Source organism: Vombatus ursinus, unplaced genomic scaffold (genome assembly GCF_900497805.2).
Source record: "Vombatus ursinus unplaced genomic scaffold, bare-nosed wombat genome assembly UNPS02014837.1, whole genome shotgun sequence".
NCBI classification, from domain to species: Eukaryota; Metazoa; Chordata; class Mammalia; order Diprotodontia; family Vombatidae; genus Vombatus; species Vombatus ursinus.
In genome coordinates this window covers 3,413,008-3,438,261 of record NW_020954615.1, presented here as the reverse complement: position 1 = coordinate 3,438,261, position 25,254 = coordinate 3,413,008, and the positions used below count along the sequence as shown (strand labels likewise).

Sequence of the window (25,254 nt, the reverse complement as noted above, 5' to 3'; positions counted from 1 at the left end):
CCCCCCCCCCCCCCCCACATTATATAGCAGAATTTTTTTTTTTTAGGATAGTTCTTTATCTGGCTTTCCCAACTGTTTCCCAGAACATTAGAAAAACGTGTCGCTGCCAAATTTGAATTTTGCTTAATTTTGAATCAAAAAATAAAAAGTAAGGTCCAATCTTATTCCATTTATGGCTTTATTGCAAGATGTAAGGATTTATGAATACTCATTTGAGTGTATATTTTAGATTCCTAATCTAAAGCCTTAATTAGCCCCAGGGAAGTTTTCCTCAGCTTGCATTGTTGCTAAGAGTTTTCAAAGGAGGGAGCCTACTGGATTAGCTGGAAGATTCCTTAGGGTCAGATTCTAGCCTTAAGGTGGGCAGTTGTACATTGGCGGTGTTGAAATCTACATACTGTTTTTTGTCAGGCAGTCAATGAGCATTTATTAAGGGCCCACCCTGCTCCTGGTACTCTGCCGGTCCTTTGATTGTTGTCCTTTGTTCTTTTATTATTTATTTATTTTACTTTTAGACAATTGACTTGCGCAGGGTCACACAGCTAGTGTCAAGTGTTTGGTCTGAGGCTGGATTTGAACTTGGGTCCTCCTGACTTCAGGGCCGGTGCTCTATCCACTGCACCACCTACCTGCCCCTGTTGTCCTTTGTTCTTGAAGAGGACCAAAAAGACATCACTATGTTAGTCAAGTTACAGTGTGTCCCACCATGGCTGAGCAGACCAACGTGAGCTCCGAAGGTTCTACCACAGGTCACGCGCAAAGAGTCCATGTGAACATTTGGGGTGGATGCTCTAAACTTGCACATCTTCCGTTTCTTTTGAGCCACTGCAATTCTGCGTTGCTCATAGAGCACAGCACCTTCTTCGATGAAGACATGCCTTCCTGGGTGGTCCAATGCCAGCGTCTCCATACAGTCAATTCCAACTTGGAACTGATTGGCACTCTGCTAGGTTTACCAAGAAGGACAGAGCCCCTGCCCTTCGTGAATTCCCGGTCCAATGGGGGAGACAACGTGCAAACCAGTTGGTACAAACGCCATAGAGAGAGTAGAGGGAAGGTGATCTCTGAAGGGAAGACACCACCACCTACTTGGGGTGGGGGGAGTGGTAGGAGTGAGATTCCAGGTGAGCTGGGAAGGAAGACAGCAAAACGGAGGAGGAGGAGGAGGAGAGGGAGAACATTTCAGGCACAGGAGACAGCCATTGCCAAGGCACAGAGCGCCGGATGGTGTCCTGTGCGAGGAAGGATGAGTGAGGCTGGCGTGGCTGAATCACAGTTTGTGGGGAGGCATGGATGTGTCAGAAGCCTGGCAGGATGTGAAGGGGAAGGTGGGGAAGGGCTCTCGATGCCAACCAGATGACCTCATGTTGGATTGTGGAGACAACAGCAAGAACAGCAGGTGTCTGTAGAAGACAGACAGAGCTCATATAGCACACTTGACATTTGTTAACTTGTATGCTCACATCAGTGCCTGCTAGTCTAATCGATTATTCCCCTTTTACGGATAGAGGTTAGGTGACTTGTCCAAGATCACACAGCTAATAGGGCTGCATTCAAATTCAGGTCTTCCTGACTCCAGTCCCATGCTCCACCTGCTGAAGTACCCAACTGGCTCGAGGGATCCTTAATGAAGAACCACTGAAGGGTACTGATCAGGGAGTGAATGGATCAGGCGGTGGGACTTGAGTACGAAACCTGCCTCGGAGACTTATTAGCTGTCTGACTCTGGGCGAGTCAGTTTACCTTTCTCAGCCTCAGCTTTATCACTTGTAAAATGGGGATAATAATAGCAGATACCCCACAAGGTTTTTGTGTGGCTCAAATGAGACAATTTTTTATGCACTATATAAAGGTTACCTGTTAATATGTCTGAGGGCAGCTAGGTGGCGCCATAGTGCAAAAAGTGCCACACCTGGAGTCTGGAAGGCTCTTCTCCCAGAGCTCAGGTCTGGCCTCAGACACTTCCTAGCTGTGTGACCCTGGGCGAGTCACTTAATTCTGTTTGCCTCAGTTTCCTCATCTGTAAACTGAACTGGAGAAGGAAATGGCGAACCATTCCAGGATCTTTCCCAAGAAAACCCCAAATAGGGTCACGGAGAGTCAGACATGACTGAAAAATGACTGAATAAGCACAATGAGTACGTCCAAGAGGCTGCTGGAGATGCAAGAGTGGAGTACAGGGGAAACTAAGACTGGAGATATATCTATATGTATATATTTAAGAGTCATCTGCATAGAGATGATCTTTGAGGAGCTGATGAGATCACCAGGGAGAGAGCACGGAGGGAGAAAAGAAGCCCCAGCACAGAGTCTTGGAGGGCAATGCATCATTAGTGGGTACTTCAGCAGAGAGTGTGTGGGGAGATGAGAAAGTTTGGAAATGACTGCCTTGCTGTAATAAGAGCCCCATTAAGATTAGGTAATGTAAACTTGTGATGGACCTAGTCAACTCCATTTTGTGATTTTTTTCCCAAATCTATTCGGTAGTGTATGAATAAGAGCAAAGGAGGCAGAGGGTAGGAATAATTCAAGATTGTTGATAGTGGGACAAGAGGACAAGGGATTTTGGTGGAGAAGATAGTGCAGATTGGAGTTGGTCCCCCAAGGGGTTGAAATAGGGAAGAGAGTAGAATATAGCCAGTGCAGGGATAATGGCCTGGGAAAGAGAGGAGGAGTGGAGGTTATGGTGAGGATGAAGAGTGAGTGGGGGATGGGCAGAAAGCAAAGGGAAAGATGGGATGATTGAAGCTCGTTTATGGGCCTTGGCAAGAGCAGAGTGTAGCTGGGTGGGAAATCAGGGTATCTGAGGGAGCCTCAATACATATGTGTATGTATATGTATATGTGTATGTATATGTATATGTGTATGTGTATATGTACATGTGTATGTATATATATGAAAGTCCCATAGTGTGAAAGCAGAAGATGTTAGGGAGAGAATACTGTAAGCCAGACATTCAGTTTGATGGGAAAGGAAGGAAAATGTTCTGGGGGATCGCCAAGCAGTTGCCGAGTGGTAATAGTGTCCTCTGAGGGTACAAGCAGGTAGGAACAGAAGGAGGTATATGATTCTGGCCTATTCTAGAGAGGGAGGGGTGGGATGATGTGAGAGCCTGAAGGGATCTTTTCTAGGGGCAGGTTAGGGGTGCTCTCTGAACCCAGAGCTTTAGGACAGTGGATAGAGCACAGGACCTGGAGGTTAAGAAGACCTGGGTTCAAATATGGCCCCAGACACTTGTTAGGTTTATGAACCTGGGTGAGTCACTTCACTTTAGACTCAGTTCCTCCATCAGTAAAATGGGGGAGTAATAGCATCTCCCTTCCTCCCATTGTTGTTGTGAGGATAAAATGAGATAATCTTTGTAAAGCACTTCGCAACACTTTAAGCACTATATGAACGCTAATTATTATAATTATTTTATTCCTAGAGCACAGGACTGACCAAATCACCTTTCTGTTCAAGAAGTTTCAGTGGTTCCCTTCTGATCAGAATAAAATATAAATTCTTCCGCTTGGCATTTAAAGCCCTTCACAATCTGGCACCAACCTATTTTTACAGACTGATTTCTCATTTTCTCTTTCACATACTCTACATTCCAGCCAATCTGGTTGACTTGCTATTCCCAGTACAAGTCATCGTATCTCCCATCTCCCTGGTTTTGCAAAAAACTGTCCTCCATGCCTGTGTGTGATATATTTTGGAGCTATTCTCCCAACTCCTCAGCGTGGGAGATCTAGTCCCCAGAGTTCAGCTACCGCATCTTCCCTGGGTTACAGAGGACCCTGAGGGAGTCCGGGATAGGAGAGTCTAATGCCATAACTCATTAGCTCCCTTTAGTGGGCATCACCCTAAAGGTGAACATTTGTTATAAATTAACCCAACAATTAGCTTTCAGCCAGGGATTTTTACTAAAGCGGCATGCTCCCTGTCCTATCTTGAAGATAATTGTGATAAACTATTTTAGGCCCTCCAGCTTTAGGGGACTTCCATCCTGGTAGTTTAAGCTAAGTTCTGCTAGGGGGAAATCTTTTCAGGACTCAGTTTCCTTTCAAAGCAGCTGGAGGGACTGGATTTTAGGGGGATGGAGAAAGATTTTACCCTTCCAGAATCAGAAGAACTACTTGTGCTAAGTCCTTGGCTGGGTCTGGATGCCTTTGTGTGGCTACTGTTCATCATTCCCCAATTGCCTCAAGGGTGGCCTCCTAAAAAGGCTCCCCACCCTCCACATCCCATCTTGAAGGGAGTCAGAGTTATGTAGAAGATTTAGTTTTAAATGGCTTTTTGGAAATGACAAGGCAGCTGAACCTGCAGTCTTCAGTCCCATAACTGAATATGGACATAGCTACTGTGGGGAGCAGTGGGGAAACACAAACCAAGACAAATCCTTGTGTGGTGGGAGGATGAGCTGAGGGGGTGGGGGAATCTGGAGACAGGGAGACCAGTTAGGAGGCCAGGCTGAGAGGTGATGAAAACCTAAACCAGGCTGATGGTTGTGGGAGAAGAGATGGAAGAAGGATGGACAGTATTCGGCATCAGGTGGGGATATGAGGGGTGACAGCAAAGATGGTGCTGCCCTGAACAGCTTGAGCTGTAAATGACTTCTGATGGGCACTGGGGTTATAGAGGCAGGCTAACTGCATGATTTGTTATTAGTGGAGATTCCTGAAGATGTAATCTATCTTCAAGGAAAGACTATAATGTAGCAGAGAGAACACAGGTTTGGGAACGAAACATCTGAGTTGCAGGTCAACTCTACCAGCTCTGTGACACAAGATAAATCACCTCCCCTCTCTGACACTGAGGTTCCTCATCTGTGAATTGAGAATACTAACCTAGCCCTGGAGTCAGAAGGACCTGAGTTCAAATCCAACCTCAGACACTTATTAGCTATGTGACCCTGGGCAAATCACTTAACCTTGTTTGCCTCAGTTCCTCATCTATAAAATGAGCTGGAGAGGTTAATGGAAAACTACTCCAGTATCTCTGTCAAGAAAACCCCAAGTGGGGTCATGGAGAGGCAGACATGACTGAAAAGACTTAACATCAACAACAACAATCTTTGCAGGGTGGTTGTGAGGAAGTGCCATCAAAATACAAACTAATGTTAATATTTGTTTCAAGCCAAGCCTCAGAAAACAAATGCATTTCTTCTTGTTTGGGGACAATAAATTGACAGTTAAATCACTTGCTGTTCAATAGTGGCTAATTAAATAATTTTCTGTGTTTCTTGTAATACACTGAATACATTGGTATCTCCCTTCAGCCATTCCTGAATTATTCTGTTTTTACTGAATTATTTAGACCAGGGGTCAGTAAATCACAGCTTGGGAGCCAAATCTACTCTTTGTTTTTTTTTTATGGTTCATGAACTAAGAATAGTTTTTACATTTAAAAATAACTTCATTTTAAAATATCAAAAGTTTTTAAATTATTAAATCACAATTTAGTTAAATATTTTAAAATTTATTTAAAACCTTGATTTTAAAATATAAAAAAACCCCAAACCATTCTTAGCTTATGGGCTATAGAAAACAGGCAATGGGCTGCATTTGGCCCAGGGGCCATAGTTTTTGGATGCTTGATTTAGATGATTGCTGTATCCAGGTAAGCATTATTAAGTCTTTTGTCCATTCTAATCAAGGATTTTCTTGATGTGTGTTTGTTTTTTTCTCATAAATTTTTTAAGATGGGAAAATAGGCATATATTTCGGTAGTTATTGATAATTTTTCATTCACTTTAAAATATATTAACAAGATCTTAGATTTTTATCCATCCGTTTTTGATATCTCATTCGGGTATCTTGTTAATCAATTTCTCGATGTCTTTCTGTATTCCTTCCATAACAGACATTTTCTGTTTACACTCAGGTTAGTACAGCTGCTCTTTTCATCTCTGTTCTCTTTCGTATCATTTCTACTTTCTCTACAAGCACGTACAGGGCAAGATACTGGAGCCCAAGCATGGTGATTCTACTGTCCTTGAGAGTGAAAAGAGTTTGTTATAAAAATCTTTACATATCTTTTCTAACCTTTATGTATTTGTCCAGTTTCATCCTAAAATGTCCTTTGGATGACTGCTTAGTTGAGTGTCTATTCAAACTTTCTTTAAGATGATTTAGCCTTCTACTTTTGACACTGCTCATACTTTTCAGCTGTCATCCTCCATAACATTTTGCAAATGAGTTTATATTCTAAACTGGTGTTGCCTTTGGCCACCATGTCATTCCATTTGGTAAGTAAATCAGATGTTAACGGACTGAGGAGCTTTTTAACCTCTCTTGATGTCTTTGGTATAGTAGTTGATTCACATTGGTTAAACTTAGGTTTGAATGTATTTTAATCAGGTTTAATGTTCTGTCATTTATATCCCACTTTTAGCCTCAATGATACACAGAGAGATAGAATTTAAGTTGTTTTGGTTACACACCATATCTTTTTCTCAGTTTTATTCTTTCATTTTGTGTAGTATTAATTTTGATTTTCCCCCTAATAAATCAGTGATCTGATTGTAATTAGTTGATTCAGCGATGAGGTATTTACTGCCTATTAAAATATAATCAATATAATTTATTTTGTCTTTTTATTTGATGTTTGGAGGTTTGCCATATCCATTGCCTTCTGGTTGTTCTCTCAAAGGAGGTACTCATGACATATAGGTGTCGGGTTTCATTGTAGTTTACAAGTCTTTTGACTCATTTCTGATTCATATTTTCCAACATTTTTCACCAGCCTTTATTATTCAGAATTGTGCATGGAGGTTACCAAGTATTAATGAATTTGTTGTTTTAATTTGGAGAGGACTGCTGAATTAGTAAATTTCCCTTGGATTTGTTATGCTGTAGATTCCTTTGCAGTATGGGTTGGGCTAGATGGTGGTAGAGGTCCCTTCCAACACTCAATTCTATGACATTTTTTTTCTTTTTCCTCTACTTCTCTATCCTTTTCAACAAATGTTAGTATACAAGATAGTTATTTTCATTGAGGTCTTTTTGCAAATATTTGCAATGAGCAGTACAATATGAGATGACCAAATGTTCCATGAAATGGTTTCTTGTTGGGGCAGCTAGGTGGCACAGTGGATAGAGCACTGGCCCTGAAGTCAGGAGGACCTGAGTTCAAATCTGGCCTCAGACAAAACACTTGTCATGTACTAGCTGTGTGACCTTGGGCAAGTCACTTAACCCCGATTGCCTCACTAAAAAAAAAAAAGAAAAAGAAAAAAAGAAATTGTTTCTTGTTGTCTCGGGATGCATGATAAAACCAACTCTGACAAATTCTCTATTTTCTTCTCCCAAGGAAAGCCTACAACCCATTTTTCCTCTATATAGAAAATTCATATTGTCTTCTGGTTTCATTTATAAGTAGAAAGACAAGATTTGACATAATTCAGTTCCTTTAGAGGTATGTCCATTTGTTGGTCACTAGACAGGATCTCCAAAACTTTAAAATCTGTAAGTAGTTTAAAGACTCTATGATTAGCACTCTCTGTCCCCTCTTTCTTCCTTCTATACTGAAAAAAAAGATGGAGGTTGAGCTGGACTGAGGGTTATTTCTTTGTTCTATGGATAGTCACAACTAGGGAATTAGTCATCGAGTGGCCAGGCTACTGGCTTCATCCTCAATAACAGTATCGTAAGAGAACAAACAAAGTTATACAAGAGATATTCCTAGATAATAGGATCATAGTTTGAGAGCTGGAAGGGACATTAGAGGCCATTAAGTTCAACTCCCTAATTTTATAGAAGAGAAAACTGAGGCCCTGAGAAGTTATATGCCAAGAGTTCCATAGCTAGTTGTGAGTCTGAGGTAGTCCAGGTCTTTGTAACACCAAGTAGAACACTATACTCAGAACTTGCTCTGAGTGCCTATTTCCAATGTAGATCACATCTTCAGCATCACATTAGTAACTTTAAGATGCAGAGAACACAACATCCTGCTGTGTCTATTCTTACTTGACTATAAGATAGCATCTAATTCTACTGAGCAAAATGCTACCTCTAACAAGGTTTCTCCCGCACATATGTCATAAGACTCCTTGAAATTTATAACAGAAGTAAAAAAAAAAAAACTTTTCAAGAACCCTGTGGTAATTCATATTGGACAAGGCATAAAGAAGGGGGGCTTTTGTCAAAGGTATTCAGAACTGTCATAGATGAGATCCAGCACTGTGTTTAAACTGAAGAGAGATTCCCTCAAGTCAGGGGTTCTTAACCTGGAGTCCATGAACCTTTAAAAATATTTTGGTAGCTGTATTTTAATATAATTGGTTTCTTTGTAACCTGGTATACTATATACATTTAAAAAGTTATTCTGAGAAGGGATCCATCCATGGGCTTCACCCAAATGTCAATGGAGTCCTTCACACACAAAAAGCTTAAGGACTCCTGTGATAGATATGAGGTCCTTCAGATGCCACTGTTTGTGGATAACATTGTGGTAGTTAAATCAAGTCTCACGTGGCAGGAATAAAAATAGGTTGATCTCTTCTTCCATGAAGTTCATCTAGTATTTCTTTAAAAGGTATTGAAACCATCCTCAAGACTTGATTGGCTCAGGGACCAAAAGCTCAGGCTGTTGACATCACTTTCTGTGTGTCTAAGCATAAAACAGCTAAGCTCCAGGCATGCTCTGATACTTGGGTGGTGAAAAATGGTGGGAGCTCCACTCAGCTGAATCAACTCGAAGTGTCCTCAAAGCAAATCCTTGTTGAATATCCTTCTTCTATGGCTAAGCAACACTCTTTTTTGTTAACTGTTGAATGACCTCTGAGTGTCTCATTTTGGTCCTATCTAATATATACTACCAGGGGACTGGTCTGAGTCATGTGCAGTCCAGAACATCCCACAAAATTGCAGAGTTTTCTGAATGGGAACCATAACCACTCAAAAGAGTCTGACTTGATCATCCACACAGGAAGGATAAAGAATGCCTACTATCTAGATTATAATATGGATTTAGATGGACAAGCTACAGTTTGTCCCTCAGAAAAAATACATACACACAGACCCATAGATATAAGTGTATGTATGTGCATATACATACAAACATATGTATACACACAGAATATATATGGATACATATATATACATATATATATATACATATATTTATATATATATACATTCTCCCATGCCTGGAATACTCTTATTTCTCATCTCTTTCTCCTGGCTTCCTTGAAGTCCTAGCTAAAACCCCAGCTTCTACAAGAAGCTTTTCCTGATTCCACTTAATGTTAGTGCTGTCCCTCTTTTCTGTCCAATTTATCTTGTATATATCTTGTTTGTACATTGTTGTTTGTATGTTGTCTCCCATTTGATTGTGAGTTCCTTGAGAGCAAGGTCTATTATTTGCCTTTGTATCCCCAGGTTTAGTACAGTGCCTGGCACATAGTAGGTGCTTAGTGTTTATTGACTGAATTACTGGTCCTTTCATAATTTTTTTTATAGCAAAATGTATTCCATTGAATTCTTGTACTATAATTTGTTAAGCCATTCCCCAATTGATGAGTACTTCCTTACTTTCTAGTCTCTGTCCTCATAAAAGGAGCTGCACAAATATTTTTGTACATATGTATCCTTTTCCTCACTCTTTCATCCCTTTTGGTCATAAGCCTGCTGAGTCAAAAGGTATGCACTGTTTCTTCATTTTTGGGTCACATTTCCAAATTGGCTTCTTGCTAATTTTTTAAACTTTTGTTTAGATTTATCTAGATCTGAAAAGGATACATTAACCCTAACCCTCCACTATTACAGGTTTACTGTTCATAATTCATTTAGCTTTCCTTTTAAATATTTAGATACTATGCCATTCATTGGAAAAATGTTAAGCAGCAATATTGTTATAATGACCAACTGTGAAAGACTTAGCTACTCTTATCAACACAGTGATACACAATACTTCCAAAGATCTCACAATAAAAAATGTTTTTCACCTCTAAGAGAGAAAGAGAGACAGAGAGAAACTGAAAAACTCTGAATGCATACTGAAGCATTTTTTTTCACTTTATTTTTGGCAACATGGCTAATATAGAACTAATATTTTGCATGACTTCACGTGTACAATCAATCAATACTTCAAGAAATTAATTCAGGCTATTTTACTGGAAGGTCAAATACTGAAGCTTAAATACTTTGGCCACATAATGAGAAGACAGGACTCACTGGAAAAGACCCTGACCTTGAGAAAGATTGAAGACAAAAGGAAAAGAGGACAGCAGAGGATGAGACTAGATAGATAGTGTCATGGAAACAACGACATGAACTTGGACAGATTTCGAGACATAGTAGGAGACAGAAAGGACTGATTTGCTATGGTCCATGGGGTCACAAAGACTCAGATATGACTGAATGACTTAATAACAAAACACATATAATAGGCGTCATATTGCCTGCCTTCTCAATGGATGGAAGAGGAGCTAGAAAGAGGGAGAGAATTTGGAACTCAAAACTAAAAAAAACACTGTTAAAAACAGAAAGATAAATATTGACATTAATTCATTGTCTATGTCTTCTAATTCATTTTCTATTGTCTTTCAGCATAATGTAGTTTCTTTGTTCATATCTTGGAATCATCCATCTTTGCTGTTTCTTGTCTGATATCATGATTACTACCCTGTTTTATTTTTTTACTTCCGCTGAAGCATAATAGATTTTGCCACAGTACCTTATTTTAACTCTCTTTGAATCTTTGATGTTTCAGGTGTGTTTCCTGTGAACAATATATTGTTGGATTCTGATTTCTAAATTTAATTCAATAGCTGCAACACTGCCCTGTTTATCTCGATCCCCTTCTGAACTTATTTTTGCTCTCTATGCATTTAAAAAAAAAGTTTCATTGCTGCTCTTCTTTCTTTGCTGATTTTTTTTGGCATCACTATCACTACCCACTCATCTCTTCCCCCACGTTAGATTTCTTGTGTCTTGGAAGTTTATTTCTCTCTCCTCTATAGAGTCTGAGTCTCCATTTTTTTAATGTAGAATCTAAAGGGAGGAAATCCTATAATTCTGGACCTTAATAAAAAAGTCTTTGACTTCCACTTGAGAGAACAACCCAAGGTTATTCTTCTGGCGCTGGTCAAGGAATTTAGAGGCAAGAAGTCCCTAGAAAAATGAATGGCTGTATTCATCAGCTACTATCCCCTCATGCACCTATGCAGTTTTGATTGCTCCTCACTTTCGTTTGATTTCGTCTTTAAAACCAGGGTAAATCTTCTCATTTCCCCAGTTATGACTTAATAAATACATATACTCATTTGGAACTAAATTGCCCCAACAGCACCTGATGTTACATTTAATCCTCTCTATTCCTTTGTTAGACAGTTTTGAATAGATTGGGCAATACTGAAATCTTCTATTCCCATCCTTTTCTACAATTACTTACTCAAAGATTCCAAAGTATAACTCTGCAAGTTGAGCAAATCGGTAACCACCTCGCTTTCTACCAATCACAATCCTGGAACTGCTGAAAAGGAGGGAATATTTCTAATAGACATCAGAGACTGGCCTCTTTCTATACAAAAAAGGAAAGCTAGGAAAGCATCTTGGAAGCTGCCAAACCATCCACCAATCTGGAAACTCCAGGGACTGACGTAGCACCCCTCGCATATCCATCTGGCTGAAAGGAATATCATCTAACGCCTTTTGTGAGAATAACCTACGTAATTATCAAGAACATCCTTAATGAGGGTGAAGGAATAAGCAGGTTTTCATAAACTATATGCCACAGTAGATAACTTCAGTGATGTGACAAGTAAATATTATTAGAAATTTCCTTTAGAGTTGGGGTATTAATAGCTGGAATATGCAGCCATAATACCCCATCTTCCCCAGTTCTTGCAATATATTTATACTACAATGGCATCTAGAAGTAGTTTTCCAAAATTGCAAAGGCCATCCAGACTTCCTATTATTAGATAACTTGAAAAATTGGACAAATTTTGAAAACAATGTAGTTTATTACATTAAAGCCAAATTAATCCCTTTTTATTAACAGTGGATCAGTAAAACTATGCATTTTAAACTATATGATCTACCAAAGTTTGAGATGTAAGATAGTAAAATGCTGAGAAAAAACTTCCCACCTACATTAAATAAACAGGGGCAGTTAGATGGCTCAGAGGATAGAGCACTGGGCCTGGAGTCAGGAAGACCTAAGCTGAAATCTAACCTCAGACACCTACTAGCTGTGTGACCTTGGGCAAGTCACTTAACCTCTGTTTGCCTTTATCTGCTGAAGAAGGAAATGGCAAACCATTCTAGTATTTTTGCCAACAAAACCTCATGGACGGTATGGTTCATGGGGTCATGAAGAGTTGGACCCAACTGAAATACTGAATAACATTAAATAACTAAGACCAAAATGAGTTTCAACATTTTATTGAGGTCCTTTCATAAAGAAGTTATTATATACATAGGTTTAGCTGTAATATGTACTCAAACCAGTGTCTAAGCAAGCAAAACTGAAGACAAACAGACAAGGTGAAAGTGGTGGTGTGATTTCAACCACTAAGGGCACAACCAAAGAAAACATTGTCATATGAAAATCCAAAATAGGAGATATCTGAGTGAAGAGACCAATCCTCACAATGTTCTACTTCCAAATAGAAAGGGGGTGGGAGGGTAGGGGAAGAGACTAGCTGCAATATCCTGGCAGAGTTGGCAGGATTTCTGACCAGCACCCCTGTGAAAAATTCATCAACCAAGGAATAAGTCCCTTGAATAATATATATGAAGTACTGGAAGGCATGTAAACTCTTTTATCAAGAAGGAGCTTCAGTCATTTGGAGGTCCTTTTAAGGAACCTGGGGGAGGTTTGGGAAACCCAAAGAATTTGGACTGAGATTTGTGTCCCTTGGTCAAAATGTTTTAGCTCCATACAAAAGGAAGGGCCCATCTATAATCCAACTCTTTAATAGGAAGCACTCCCATATAATGGACTATTCTTTGTCCTTTTAATTCATCTGCTTTCCAGAATCTTCTGGGCTTCCTAGAATTTCTAAGTATTTCAAATATCTCAACAATTTCAAATATCACCTTTTTGTGAACAAAAATCCTTTTCCTTTTAGTTATTTTCAGTTTTGAAACTTAAAGATTTGCTCATTGACATAATCTGTGTGACTTTAGTTAAGTCTCAATTCTACAGAGCTAGTGTAAAATGGGAATTGTTGCACATGTGCTTGGGCTAGTATTGCAAACTCCCACTCCCACTGGTGGGCTGGTCTCTAGAGGGAAGCTGCTCCACTAAGAATTCTAAGACATACTGAAGGGTTGGGAAGTGCTGCTGTTGTGTTTCTCTGGTACTAGAACTCAAGCCTCCACCAGTAGCTTTCCATTGGTTATCAGTCAGATAAACTTAGTTAGCTCTTAGAAACAGGTATTTACCAAGGTGGTATATTAAAAGCAGTTGGTACAAAACATCCCCTCTGAGTGGGGGTACACTATCACAAGCACACATGGAACCAGCGGAAAGTGAGCAAGAACACATGACACAGTAAAGGGAAATCTCACAGGTCTGGAGTCATTTTCCTGGAAGTACTTTTCTCCCCTTTGTGTGGCTTCAGGAGGTTCCTTTGTAAGAATGGTATAGCTTTCTGCTGGGCTTCTTATAGAGTCCTGAAGCTAGTATAGTTTGTGGTCATCTCCAAAGCAGACACTACCATCAGTTATTGGTTTTCTGGGTATACTAATAGGATGCCCACATCCTCCAACCTTTCAAAGTTCACAAGGTCTTTCTCTTGTTAAGACATGGGGTAGGGGAGGTAACAGAAGATCTTCTCCTTCACTCTCTAACCCCTTCCCTCAATGATTCTTTCTCAGGGACTTGGGTGGAACTCTTCTCTCCTCTATGGTTCCAGACACTCAAATTCTGGGTTGAAACTGGTCTGCTCTTTTATGTAAGATTCACAGGGTATTACTGAGACTCCTTAGCCAACCCCAATACTCTTGTGCAGCATTGATTTATTGTATCCAGGAGCTTTTACTCCTATGAAGTGACTTTTCAGACATAATCAAATGCCCTTGACCGATTAATAGGTGTTCTCACCTGGTTAAGATATTCATTTTCAATGAGGTGGGATGACTGATTCAATAGAAACATCCAGGCCTTGCTCATACCTCTGACTGATTCAACTGAGAAGTACAGGTCTTCTTGTAATTATTGGGGCAAGTGTTTGGAACACTACTCTTATGAGTATGTCCTAAATGACAGGGGTACTGTGAAGAGAGCACTGTGCAAAACTTCAAGAATCAGAGAAATGTGAGTCATTAATGTGGATAATTTAATGTAACTGTTTAATTTTCTGCTCTGTAATGCTTCAAGCCATCTCATTATGTGTAAAAAATGAGGAAAAGAGGGAAAAGTATATATATATAAGCTATGGACAGGCTTTGGTGCTAGAGAGGATAAGCAGATAGACATACAAATACATTTTGGACACAGACTTGAATGTATTTAATATTTGTTTCACTATAAAGGGCTTTCTTCATGTTTCATTAGTTTGCTTAAAATAAAAAACGTTTTATTTATTTATTTATTTGTTTTTGCTATTAGAAAGCTTGGTATTTAGTTGTTACTATTTTGCATCTTGGAGCATTCTGCTCAATCAGATTTGAATGACTAACTATGAAATGACAGCTAATGTTTCATAGAAACACTTTTATCTTTTTTCAAACCCCTACACAGCACAGTTAGTAAAAAAAAAAACAAAACACAAAAAACAAACCAAAAAAAAAAACCCCAAAAAAACCAAACTGTGTTGCTGGGACTCTCAGGTATTTAGCAAAATGACAAGTCTAACTTAGTTTTCCCCACAGTCACTGGATTCTCAATGTTATTCTTAAATGTTAATTAACTGAAATTTTATGAGATTCTTGCTACACATCAAGGATTTCATGAATCATTAAATTCACAGTGCTTTCCTTTAGTATGACTTCTCTGATGTTTAGAAAGGCATGATCTCTGGCTAAAGGTTTTCCCACATTCATTACATTTATAGGGTTTCTCTCCAGTGTGAATAAACTGATGTTCAATAAGGGATGATTTTCGGCTAAATGTTTTCCCACATTTAACGCATTCATAAGGTTTTTCTCCAGTGTGAATAAACTGATGTTCAAGAAGAGATGACTTACGACTAAACATTTTTCCACATTTAACACATCTGTAAGGTTTTTCTCCAGTATGAATAAGCTGGTGTTCAGTAAGGTGTGTGCTCTGACTAAAAGCTTTCCCACATATATCACATCCATAGGGTTTCTCTCCAGTATGAATTCTCTGATGTTTAGAAAGGCATGAGCTTTGGCTAAAAGCTTTCCCACATTCATTACAATTATAGGGTTTCTCTCCAGTGTGGATTCTCTGGTGTTTAGAAAGGCATGAACTCCGGCTGAAGGCTTTCCCACATTCACTACATTTATATGATTTATCATTAGTATGAATTCTCTGATGTTGAGTAAGGAGTGTGCTCTGGCTGAAGGCCTTGCCACATTCATTACACTCATAGGGTTTCTCTCCAGTATGAATTTTCTGATGTTCAAAAAGGGAGGAGTTGCGACTAAAGGCTCTTCCACATTCATCACATTTGAATGGTTTCTCTCCAGTATGAATTCTCTGATGTTGAGTAAGGTGTGCACTCCGGCTGAACATTTTCCCACAATCATTACATTCATAGGGTTTCTCTCCAGTATGAATTCTCTGGTGTTGATTGAGATAGGAGCTTTGACTGAAGGATTTCCCACATTCATTACACCCATAAGGTTTCTCTCCTGTATGAATTCTCTGATGTTGAATAAAGTGTGTGCTCTGAAGAAAGGCTTTCCCACATTCATTACACTCATAGGGTTTTTCTCCAGTATGTATCCTCTGATGCTTATTAAGGGATGAGCTCCGACTGAATGCTTTTCCACAATCATTACATTTGTAGGGTCTCTCTCCAGTATGAATTATATAATGCTGAGTAAGGGTTGAGTGGTCATTATAAACTTTTTCACATTCATTACATTTATATGTTTTCTTCTCTGTATTTCCCTGATGTTTACTTCTATCTGAATTCTGTTTGAAGTTCTTTCCATGTATATCACATTTACGTAGTGTTTTTTCTATAGGAACTTTCTGTGATGTAACAAGGGCTGACTTCAGATTATATTTTCTCCCTAACTTACTACATTCATGACCTCTTTCTCCAGGAGTTTTACTGTGGGGAACTGTTGCTTGCCTGAGATGTTTCTCCTCATTTACCAGTTGCTTCTTTAACCAAGCATCACATTCCTGGGTTTCTCTTAACTTGGAGTCAGAGGGACTATCCTGTGATTCCATTACTACCATCTGATGATCCTTTTTCAGAAATTTACTCCTTTGGAGTTGATTTATTAGCCTCAGACCTAGTGTCCCAGTCTGAAAAACAAACCAAAAAAAAAATGCAATTGGCAGATTTTTCCAATGCTGGGGAAAAGGTAAATGAGAAGATAACGTAACTCAAAAGAATGCCTACATGGAACATGTGCATTTGGCATATCATATAAACAGTTTTACAATCTTGCAGGAAGAAAGGTGAGAAAAGGGAATGATGGCTGATGCAAAGTGAAGATGTTCAAAGGGAACAAAGAGATTGTATGAGCAACATCACAATTCAACTGTTTGGCTTTTTCCACTCTGTAACACTTCTAGCATTTGGTAGCTATTCTGTATTTCACTGAAGCATAACTCCATGAGATTTGAATGACTCCACTACTATGACAATGGTATTAATTTTCTGAAGTAAAAAGGTTTTATTAACCCTAACCCACAGTCCTGTGTTGCTACTATGATATTTCTGGAGATGTCTGATGGTTGGATCTGTGCTAAAGATGGAGATTACCTGGACCAAAGGCTTACTTAAGCTTCCCTCAGCTATACTCCCTTATCCTTTCTGTTTGAAGTCAGTCTTCCCTCTTCGGGCTGATGAGGCTTATAAATCTGTGCTCTCTACTCGTTCCTATAGCAGGTGCCTTTTCAGTCCTGTCTGGGACTGATTTTTTGCTTGCTACCTACCTAAGATCTCTTTCCAGTTGTCACTTTAGAAATGAAGTTTCTTTGAGAGGTGTCAGTTGTGGTAGCAAGTGAACAAGATGTGCTCCTACTGTGGATTCCCCCTGACCTTCTTGTTAATGCAGGAGTGAGCTTGTGCAAATGAAAACTTTAGATTCCTTCATGCACCTGATGTCCTGTATGTGGCTTCTAAGATTCCTGGAGCGGGCTCCAGCTTCAGGAAAAGCCTAGGTGCTTCATATGCATATGAAACTTTGTCTGCTAAGTTGGGCAGTAGGGCTCCATATTGTTCCCAGACTGAAAAACCTATTATTTCTTTAGTACCACATATGGTTTGTGAGAGAAGTGGAGACAAAAGCTTAATAGGAGAACGCCTTCAAAATCAGCGAGCATGCCATCCATGTTCACTAGCACTCATAAAGCTCTCTGCTTGGCCACTACTTCCATGGCCTAAGGTTCCTATGATGACAATGTTTTGTAGGAAAGCAGGATATGGGGGGCCGGGGGGGATTATAAGGGAGAGAGAATGGAAAGTGTTTACCTTTTTCAACCCCAAACAACATCACAGCTGTTGGCAATTTGTGCTGCCTTGACTCTACTGTAATCTGCCAAAGTGAAAAGTCTGATTGAGCTTTCCCCATAATAATGGTATTTCCAGTGACATCCTACAACATAAGTTATCAGATATTTGATGACAACCTAGGTAAACACGAATGATTTCACACAATCATTAAATTCATAGGGCTTTTTCTCTGATGCTTGGACAGAAATCACTCATTACATTTATAGGGGTTCTCTTCGATGTGAATGAACTAATGTTCAATAAGATGTCTTGCAAATGACCATTTTCCACATTTAATACATTCATACGTTTTTCTTCAGTAAAAATGCACAAATGTTCAGTAAGGGATCACTCTGAATAAATGCTTTCACATAGTCATTACACACATAAGATTTCTCTCCAGCATGAATTCTCTGATGATTATCAGTGGATGAGCTCTGGTTAAAAGTTTTTCCACTATCATTACATTTATACAGTTTCTTTCCCAGAATGAATTATATAATGTTGAGTAAAGGCTGAGCAGTCACTAAAGACTTTTTCCATATTCATTGCATTTATAAGAAAACCCTCTTGTCTTTTCCTAATATTTAATGTCTGAATTCTATTTGAAGTTTTTCTGTGTATAAGAAATTTATGTAATCTCTTTTCTAAAAGAACTTTCTGTTACATAGCAAAAATTGGTGTCAAACTAATTTTTTTTTCCAAAATGGCTACACTGGTGACCTCTTTCTTTAGTGAGAATATTCTTGGGATGACTATTGCTTATCTCTAATGTCTCTCCTGGTTTCCTTGTTATTTTGTTAATCAAAGTGCTCTAAACTTTTAGAGTACAGGGAAAATCCTGTGTAAATATTTCCATTACCAAAATCTGAAATGATGTCTTGGTTTTAGAGATAGCACCTTAAATATGATTGCAAAGAATTTTTTAAAAAATACACATACCAGATCTTCTCTATGCTAGGAAAACTGAGAAGCTGTACTGCGAAGGTAGCAAAAGTGAATACAAAAATTACAGGGAATATATGAATTTGCCATCTTTCACATATGAAGGATGGCAGTATAAGAGGAAGAGTGAGAAAAGTGAGTGGTGTCTGTACCAAAGTTAACATGACCAAAGACAATGAAAAGACTAGGTGGTAAGAATGACCAAAAAAAGAGGTTACGTAGAATGAGAGGGGAATGATAGTGCCCCAAGAGATGATATTTATATAGCACTTTAAGATTTGCAAAGTGCTTTACGTATATTAACTCATTGGACCCTCATGACAACCCTAAGAGGTAGGTGCTATTATATGTGTATGCATGTGTGCATATATGTATGTATGTATACATACCTATATTTATATATGTGTATATATGTATACAGATATGTGTGTATGTGTATACATATATGCATACATATACATATATTTATATATAAACAAGTTTAGAGAAGTCAAATGAATTCTCTGGCTTTACATAGCTAGTAATTATCTAAAGCAGGAATTATTATTATTATTATTTTCGAATCTTTTAAAAATTAATTTATTTTTAGTTTTGAACAATCCCTTCCATAAGCTTTTGAGTTTTAAATTTTCCCCCCTCCCTCTCCAAATCCCTCCCCAAGATGGCATACAATCTGATATAGGCTCTACATATAAATTCCTATTAAACATATTTTCACATTAGTCATGTTGTAAGGAAAAAATTAGAATCAAGAGGAGGAACCACAAGAAAGAGGAAACAAAACAAAACAGAAGAAAAAAAAGAGCAAACAGTATACTTCAATCTGCATTCAGATGCCATAGTTCTTTCTGTGGATGTGGATAACATTTTCCATCATGAGACTTTTGGAGATCTTTGCATTGCTGAGAAGGGCTAAGTCTATGAAAGTTAGTCATCACACAATGTGGCTGTTAGCGTGTACAATGTTCTCCTGGTTCTGCTCACTTCACTTAGCATCAGTCCATACAAGTGTTTACAGGCTTTTCTGAAGTCAGCCTGCTCATCATTTCTTATAGCACAACAGTATTCTATTACATTCATATACCACAACTTGATCAGTCATTCCCCAATTGATAGGCATCCCCTCAATTTCCAATTCTTTGCCACCACAGAAAGAGCTGCCATAAATATTTTTGTACATGTAGGTCCTTTTCCCATTTGTATGATCTCTTTGGGATATAGCCCTAGAAATGCTATTGCTGGGTCAAATAGTATGCACATTTTTATAGCCCTTAGGGCATACTTCCAAATTGTTCTCTAAAATGGTTGGATCATTTCACAACTCTACCAACAATGCATTAGTGTTCCAATTTTCCCACATCTTCTCCAACATTTATCATTTTCCTGTTTTGTCATGTTAATCAATCTGATAGCTGTGATTTGTTACCCCAGAGTTATTTTGATTTCCATTTCTCTAATCAATAGTGATTTAGAGCATTTTTTCATGTGACTATAGATAGCTTTAATTTCTTCATCCAAAAATTTCCTGTTTATATCCTTTGACCATTTATTAATTGGGAAATAACTTGTATTCTTATAAATTTGACTTAGTTCTCTATATATTTTAGAAATGAGACCCTTGTCAGAGACAGTGGTTGTAAAAATTCTTTCCCAGTTTTCTGCTTCCTTCCTAATCTTGGTTGCATTGGCTTTGTTTGTGCAAAAACTTTTCAATTTAATATAGTCAAAATTATCTATTTTGCATTTCATAATGTTCTCTATTTCTTGTTTGGTCATGATTTTTTCTGTTCTCCATAAATCTGACAGGTAAACTATTCCTTGCTCTCCCAGTCTGCTTATAGTATCAGCCCTTATATCTAAATCGTGTACCCATTTTGACTTTATTCTGGTATATGGTGTAAGATTTTGGTCTAGGCCTAGTTTCCGCCATACTCTTTTCCAGTTTTGCCAGCAGTTTTTGTCAAATATTGAGTTTTTATCCCAGAAGCTGGAGTCTTCGGGTTTATCAAACAGTAGATTACTATAGTCATTGACTGCTGTGTCTTACATACCTAACCTACTCCACTGATCTGCCTCTCTATTTCTTAGCCAGTACCAAGTAGTTTTGATGATTGCTGCTTTATAATACAACTTAAGATCTGGTGTGGCTAGGCCACCTTCCCTAGCATTTCTTTTCATTAGTTCCCTTTTTATTCTGGACCTTCTGTTCTTCCAAATGAATCTTATTATTTTTTTCTAGTTCTATAAAATGATTTTTGGTAGTTTGATTGGTATGGCACTGAATAAGTAAATTAACTTAGGTAGAATTGTCATTTTTATTGTATTAGCTTGGCCTACCCATGAGCAACTGATGTTTTTCCAATTGTTTAGATCTGACTTTATTTGTGTGAAGTGTTTTGCAATTGTGCTCATATAGTTCCTGGGTTTGTTTAGGCAGGTAGACTCCTAAATATTTTATAATATCTACAGTAACTTTAAATGGAATTTCTCTTTCTATTTCTTGCTGTTGGGCTTTGTTGGTAATATATAGAAATGCCGATGATTTATGTGAGTTTATTTTCTAACTTGCAACTTTGCTAAAGTTGTTTATTATTTCAAGTAGTTTTTTACTTGATTCTCTAGGGTTCTTGAAGTATATCATCATATCATCCGCAAAGAGTGATAGCTTTGTTTCTTCTTTGCCTATTCTAATATCTTCAATTTCTTTTTAGTCTCTTATTGCTAAAGCTAACTTTTCTAGTACCATATTGAACAACAGCAGTGATAATGGACATCCTTGTTTCACCCCCAATCTTACTGGGAATGCTTCTAGCCTATCCCCATTGCATATAATGCTTGCTGAAGGTTTTAGGTAGATGCTACTTATCATTTTAAGGAAGACTCCATTTATTCCTATGCTCTCTAGTGTTTTTTAATAGGAATGGGTGTTGTATTTTGTCAAAAGCTTTTTCTGCATCTATTGAAATAATCATGTGGTTTCTGTTAGTTTTGTTATTGATAGGATCAATTATGCTGATAGTTTTCCTAATATTGAACCAGCCCTGCATTCCTGGTATAAATCCTACCTGGTTGTAGTGTATTATTCTCATGATAAGTTGCTGTAATTTATTTGCTAATATTTTATTTAAATTTCTTGCATCTATATTCATTAGGGAAATTGGTCTATAATTTTCTTTCTCTGTTTTGACTCTTCCTGGTTTAGGTATCAGCACCATATTTGTATCATAAAAAAGAATTTGGTAAGAGTCCTTCTTTGCCTATTTTCCCAAATAGTCTATATAGTACTGAATTTAATTGTTCTTTAAATGTTTGATAGAATTCGCTTGTAAATCCATCTGGCCCTGGAGATTTCTTCCCAGGGAGTTCATTGATGGCTTGTTCAATTTCTTTTTCTGAGATGGGGTTATTTAAGTATTTTACTTCCTCTTCTGTTAATCTGGGCAATTTATATTTTTGTAAATATTCACCCATTTCACTAAGATTGTCAAATTTACTGGCATACAGTTGGGCAAACTATTTCTCAATTATTGTTTTAATTTTCTCTTCATTGGTGGTGAATTCACCCTTTTCATTTTTGATTCTGGTAATCTGATTTTCTTCTTTCTTTTTTTAATTAAGTTAATTAAAGGTTGATCTATTTTACTGGTTTTTTTTCATAAAACCAGCTCTTAGTTTTATTTATTAGTTCGATAGTTCTCTTAATTTCAATTTTGTTAATCTCTCCTTTGGTTTTCAGTATTTCTTAGCTATGCCAGAGAAGGCTATCTGGGATCATGAGGGGATAACATTTTAGGAAGTGTTCTCTGCTACTACCCTAATTGAGGCCCTTATTACCTCACTCTTGAATTATTGTAATAACTTCCTAACTTACCAAAGGTTCCAGTTCCATCCATCTGGTATGCCATCAATAGCTTAACCTTTTTTGAATAGTAATTTAATACCATTTAATTCTGCTAAAAACTGTAATTTCTTCTTATAACACAATGCTTTTAACATCTCCTTAATGTCTACAAGATGAACTCCCAACTTTTCAATGTCATTTAAAACTAATCCTAGTCTATTAAACCTTATCGTTATCATTTTTCTTTATATAGGTCTGTTGCTTCATCATTCCCCATGAAAGCCATGCTATCTCAGTCTTTCTTTCCATTGAGAATGTACCTATCCTCAATCACTGAATGGGTGTTGCCTCAGACACACTGAGACCTGGAAAAGATCTTAACTTAAAAAGGCCAAGGTCTCCCACTGCATCCGGGGCCATCTCCAGTCGTCCTAATCTATATCTTGCCACTGGACCCAGATGGCTCCAGAGGAGAGAGTGAGGCTAGTGACTGCACAGGTCTGCCTCACTCAAATCCAATTTACTTGAAAGTCAAGACATCACTTTCCTGATATCATTGGTCCTCTTCGAAAACAATGGACAAACAACAACAACATCCCCAGCACTTAGCACAGTGCTTGACATACAGTAAGTGCTTAATAAGTGCTTATGACTTGGAATCATTCTCCTGTCTTAACCAACCTCCTCACTTGTTGCCCTGTGGAGTTTGGGGAATTTCTATAATCAAACTATTTGTGAGTCTTTGTGTATCCAAACCTCCCTTTTCGACTTTAGGTAAGCCTGAGGTTCTGATATTCACTGTCTGTACCCTTTCCTCTACATTTGTATACTCTTCTTCTCATGGATGACAATTATTAGAAATACACCAGTGTGTTGTCTTTCTCTTTCCCTTCCTTAGACCCACAGAAAGAACCAATTCACTTAAGAAGCTTTTTCTTATTCAATTTCCTCAATACCCTTTGAAGACATTAAGGTTCTAAAGGTACACTTGTTTCTTCTCCTTGTAATAGAATGTTAGCACTATTATCATCTCATTACTCAAATAATTTAACTTTTCTGGGTTTCTCTGGACTCCTGTATTTGAATTGCAAAGTTCGTATTTAGTTGCAGTCTTTTGATTAAAAATGTTTGAAAATCCTCTATTCCACTTAAGATCCATTTTTACCCCTATAAGATTATACTCGACTTTTCAGAGTAAAGTATTCTTGGTTGAAAGTCCTTGTTTTCCCCATATTCTTGTGGGTTTTTCATATTTAAATATTAATAGTTTTGTTTTTCTTTTTTCCTCCAATATTGTATTCCAAGGTCTCTGCTCATTAAGGTAGAGACTTTCAGGTCCTATGTGATCCTAATTGTAATTCTGTGATACTTAAATTGTTTCTTTCTGGACAGTTGCTATACTTTTCTTCTTTCATGTAGGAGCTCTGGATATTGGTTATGACATTCCGGAGACTTTTCCTTCCAGAGTTTCTTTTTGTAGGTGATTGATAGATTCTTTCTACCTTTATGTTCCCCTTTGGATCTAATCAGTTTTCACTTATGATTTCTTGATATATAGTGTCTAATCTTTTTTTAAAATTATTATTATGGTTTTCAGGGAGTTCAATGACTATTAAATCATCTTTCCTTGACCAGGTCAGTTGTTTTTGATATCAGATAGCTTATATTTTCATCTAATCATTTGATTTTTTCCCAAGATTTCTTGCTGTCTCCTAAAAATCACTGACTTCTGTTTGGCTTATTTTAGTTTTCAAGGAGTCCATTTCTTGGGTAATCAATCAATTCATAAACATTTGTTAAATGCTTATTATGTGCCACGCATTGTGCTAAGTGATGGAAATTAAAAAAAAAAAGGCAAAAGACAGTTCCTGCCCTTAAGGAGGTTACAATTTAATAAGGGAAACAACATGCAAACAAACATATACAAAGCAAGCTATATACCAGATAAATAGGAAATAATTAATAGAGGGAAGGTACTGGAATTAAGAGGGGTAGGGAAAGGCTTCCTGTAGGAGATAAGATTTTAACTGGAACTAAAGGAAGCCAGGGAGGTCAGTAGTCAGAGTGGAGGAGGTAAAGCATTCCAGGAATGGAGGTCAGCCAGAGAGAATGTCCAGAGCTGAGAGATGGAGTGTCTTCTTTGTGAAATAGCCAGGAGGCTAGTGTTATTCAATCAAACCGTACATGTTAGGGAGTAAGGTGTAAGAAGACTGGAAAGGTAGCTGGGGGCTAGGTAATAAAGGGTTTTGAATGCCAAACAGCATTTTTATATTTGCTCCTGGAGGCAAGAAAGAATCAATGGAGTTTACTGAGTGAGGGGGAGGGATTGACATGATTGGATATATTAGGAAAATCACTTTAGTGGCTGAATGGAGGATGGGCTGGAGTGGGAAGAGGAGTCCAGGCATGAAGTTATGAGGACCTTCACCAGGGAGGGAGCAGTGTCAGAGGAGAAAAGGGGGGCATATTGGAGAGATGCTCCAGAGGTGAAATCCACAAAAGAGGCTGCACAGGTGAAGTCTAGGAGAAATGTTGCAGAGGAGAAATCTAAGAGATTCTGCAGAGGTTAAATCTACAAGAGAGGTTGCAGGGGTGAAATCTAAGAGAGAGGGTGCTGAGGTGAAATCTAGGAGAGAGGCTGCAGAGGTGAAATCTACCAGAAACTTTGCAGAGGTGAAATCTAGGAGAGATGCTGCAGAGGTGAAGTCTAGGAGAGAGGCTGCAGAAGAGAAATCTAAAAGATTCTGCAGAGGTGAAATCTACAAGAGAGGCTGCAGAGGTGAAATCCAGGAGACAGGCTGCAGAGGTGAAATCTACCAGAAACTTTGCAGAGGTGAAATCTAGGAGAGAGGCTGCAGAGGTGAAATCTACCAGAAACTTTGCAGAG

The 25,254-nt window shown here is 38.2% G+C and overlaps 1 pseudogene; it reads right to left on the bottom strand.

The window, feature by feature from the left end:
• Positions 1-14,986: 14,986 nt before the first annotated feature.
• The window catches only part of LOC114026273, a 13,164-nt pseudogene continuing 2,896 nt past the window's right edge, over positions 14,987-25,254 (bottom strand).